The following is a 3,897-nucleotide window of genomic DNA, read 5'->3' as shown; positions in this document are numbered from 1 at the left end:
TGTAGTCAATGTCATGAGACAAAGTAAATGTGAGCTGCTCTATGGAAAGTGAATTTGCTCTGTAAAGTTTCACCCAAATCACAATAAAAATAATTAAAAAAAAAAAAAAGCATTGTTGTTATGTGCCATTGAGTCGGACCTGACTCATAGCGACCCCTCCTTGGGTTTCCAAGGTAGTATCACTACAGAAGTAGATTTCCCAGTCTTCCTTCCGAGGAGTGGCTGGTGAGTTTGAACCGCCAGCCTTCTGGTTAGCAGTCCTTAGGCACTACGCTACCAGAGCTCCTTCCCAATTGGTAAAGAAGAAGTAAAATTATCTCTAGTTGCAGATGATATGATCCTATACATAGAAAATCCTAGAGACTCAACAAAAAGACTACTGGAACTAATATTAGGATTCAGTAAAGTGGTAGAGTATAAGATCACACAAAAATCAGTTAGATTCCTCTACACTAATGAAGACAACACTGAAAAGAATATCAGGAAAACAATACCATGTATAACAGCCACCCAAAAGAAGATAAATCTAATTAGGAATAAATCTAATCAGAGACACAAAAACTAATACAAAAAAATTTTTTTTTAAAGAGTTCCGTAGTGATACCGCCTCAGAAACCCAAAGAGGGGTTGCTATGAGTTGGGTCTGACTCGACAGCACATAACAACAACAACAACACATAAATGGAGGAATATATCATGTTCATGGATAGGAAGTCTTAACATTGTAAAAATGACTACCCAAAATCCTACACAAAGCAATCTACAGATATAACACAATCCTAATGCAGGTTTCATCATTATTCTTTAACGGGATGGAAAAACTAACCACCAGCTTTATATGGGAAGGAGAGAGACCCCAGATAGGCAAAGCAGTAGTAAAGAAGAGCAATGGAGGCCTCACACTCCCCAATCTCAAAACCTGCTCTACAGCCACAGTACTCAAAACAGCCTGGTCCTAGTACGATGACACATAGGCCAAGGGAAAAAAACTGAGAAACCAAAGTAAATGTATCCACCTACGAACAGCTTATCTTTGACAAAGAGCTAAAGCTCATTAAATGAGGACGAGACAGTCACTTAACAAATGGTGCTGGCAAAACTGGATATCCATTTGCAGAAAAATGAACGCATATCTCATACCACATACAACAATGAACTAAAATGACCAAACATCTAAATGTAAAACCTAAAAGGTAAAGATCATCAAAGAAAAAATAGGGGCAAACATGGGGGCCCTGACACATGGCATAAATGCTCTATCAAACATAACTAAAAATAAACCAATAGCGGAAGACTGGGACCTCTTAAAAATTAAACAGTTCTGCACATCAAAAACAAAAAATAAACAAACAGACAAAAAAAAAAAAGTCACTGCCGTGGAGTCAGATACAACTCATAGTGACCCCTCCTTGGGTTTCTGAGGCGGTATCTCTATGGAAGTAGATTGCCCAACCCTCCTTCCGAGGAGTGTCTGGTGAGTTTGAACCGCCAGCCTTCTGATTAGCAGTCAAATGCCTTAGGCACTATGCCACCAGAGCTCTCACACATCAAAAGACTTAGCCAAAAGAGTAAAAAGAGAATCTATAGACTGGGAAAAATTTTTGGCAATGACATATCAAACAAGGACCTAATCTCTAAAATTTATGAAAAACTTCAACACCTCAACAAGAAAAGGACAAAAAATCCAATTAAAAAATGGGCAGAAGACATGAACAGACATTTCACCAAAGACACTCAGGTGGCTAACAAATACATGAAGAAATGCTCATGACCATTAGCCATGAAAAGTCCAAAAAAAACCAAACTCACTGAAATCGAGTCAATTCTGACTCATAGCAACCCCCACTGGGTTTCCAAGGCAGTAAATCTTTATGGAAGCAGATCGCCCCATTTCTTTCTACAAAGCAGCTGGTGAGTTTGAACCACCAACCTTCTGGTTATCAGTCAAATGCCTTAGGCAGTGCACCACCACAGCTCTTTTCATTAGCCATTAGAGAGATGCAAATCAAAACAACTGTGCTGTCACTTCTCCCAGCATTAATAGCAAAGCTCAGAAACACAGAAAACAACAGACTGATGAGGGTGTGAGGAGACTGGAACACTCATACACTGCTGGTGGGCTGTAACGTGGTGCAACCACTGTGGAAAGCGGTATGGCACTTCCTTAAGAAGCTGGATATAGAAATACCATATGATGCAGCAATCCCACCACTAGGCACATCCTAGAGAAATAAGAGCCATGACATGAAGAGATATATGAACCCATGTTCATCACAGTATGATTCACAATAGCAAAAAGATGGAAACAACCTAGATGCCCATCAATGGATGAATGGGTAAACAAACTATGGTACACATAAGGGAATACTACACAATATTAAAGAATAGCAATTAGTCTGCAAACCACCTCACAGCAAGGATGAACCTAGCAGACAGTATACATGAGCACACAGGGGACAACGCTGTGAAAACTTCTTAGTCATAATCAAACACTTTGAGAGAATAAGTCACTGGGCATGGGAGCTCAGAACCATAGTCTCAGGGGAAACTAAAGTCAATTGGCATAACATAATCCACAAAGAAAACGTGGTGAGTAGTGACTGGGGTCTTAAAAGCTTGTGAGTGGCCATCTAAGGTGCAATTACTGGTCTCTCTCCCTCTGGAGCAAAGAAGAGTGAAGAAAATCAAAGATGGAAGGCAACAGTTGGCCAAAAGGACTAATGGCCATGTGAACACCAGCCTCCATGACCCTGAGAACAGAAGAACTAGATAGTGTCTGGTTACCACTGCTGACTGCTCTGAAAGGGATTGCAGTAGGAGGTGCTGGAGAGAGTGAGAGAAAAATGTGGAGCAAAACTCAAAATCATAAAAAAGACCAGACTTACTGGTCTAATAGAGACTGGTGGAACTCCTGAGACTATAGCCCTTAGGTATCCTTTAAGCTGGAAATGAACTCACCCCATGGCTCAACTTTCAGCCAAATGATAAGCAGGTCTGTGAGATGAACAATAATACAAAGGAGATCATGCACTCATTAGAACAATCAACCACATTAAAAGAAAGACAAAGGGAAATGGTAAAGGAAGGAAGTGAGAAGAGAGCTGCTACATTGTGGAGACTGCAACGAATGCTACAAAACAAAATGTGTATGAATTGTTGAATGAAAAACTAACTTGTTCTGCAAACTTTCACTCAAGTCACAATTGAAAAAATAGATAGACAGATTGATAGATAGAGCATTGCCAGGTAAAATACAGGATCCCAGTAAATCTGAATCTCAGTTAAACATTTTTTTCCCCTCCCCTTCCCTCTCATCCCCAGTAACCAACACAGTGAGTTTCCTTCCCTAAGTAAACCTTTCCTTGACATTTTTCAATAATGGGCTCATACAATACTTGTCTGTGATTGACTTATTTCACTTACCATAATGTCCTCCAAGTTCATCCACAGTGTGAGATGATTTGTGTGTGTGTCATTGTTCATTAGTGTTGCATAGTATTCCACTGTGTGAATGTACCATAGTCTGGTCATCGTAAACAACAATTATTTTTTTAATATAAACAAACAAAAAACAAGTTCACTGCTATCGAGTAGATCCCAACTCAAAGTGACCCCCAATGGATTTCTGAGGCAGTAAATCTTTATAGAAGTAGATTCCTTCCACGGAGCAGCTGGTGGGTTTGAACTGCCAAAGTATTTCTCAAACATTGCATGTAACATGATTATATTGTGTTTTTATTTGCTGTAGCTGGTAATTCTCCCCAAGACGGACGTTCACACTTAGTGAAGAGGCTTTAAGGTACGTAAAAGATGAGAAAGTTATTGGAAAGGAATAGCTGACAGTAACGAAAGGTCAGGGAAAAAAAAAAAAAAAAGAGTGTTCATCATTAAATAATT

This window comes from Orycteropus afer, unplaced genomic scaffold (genome assembly GCF_000298275.1).
Source record: "Orycteropus afer afer isolate SDZICR_OR568_19922 unplaced genomic scaffold, OryAfe1.0 scaffold00067, whole genome shotgun sequence".
In the NCBI taxonomy this organism is placed as follows: Eukaryota; Metazoa; Chordata; class Mammalia; order Tubulidentata; family Orycteropodidae; genus Orycteropus; species Orycteropus afer.
The sequence above is the reverse complement of the archived record's forward strand: the minus strand, read 5'-3'. Positions refer to the sequence as shown.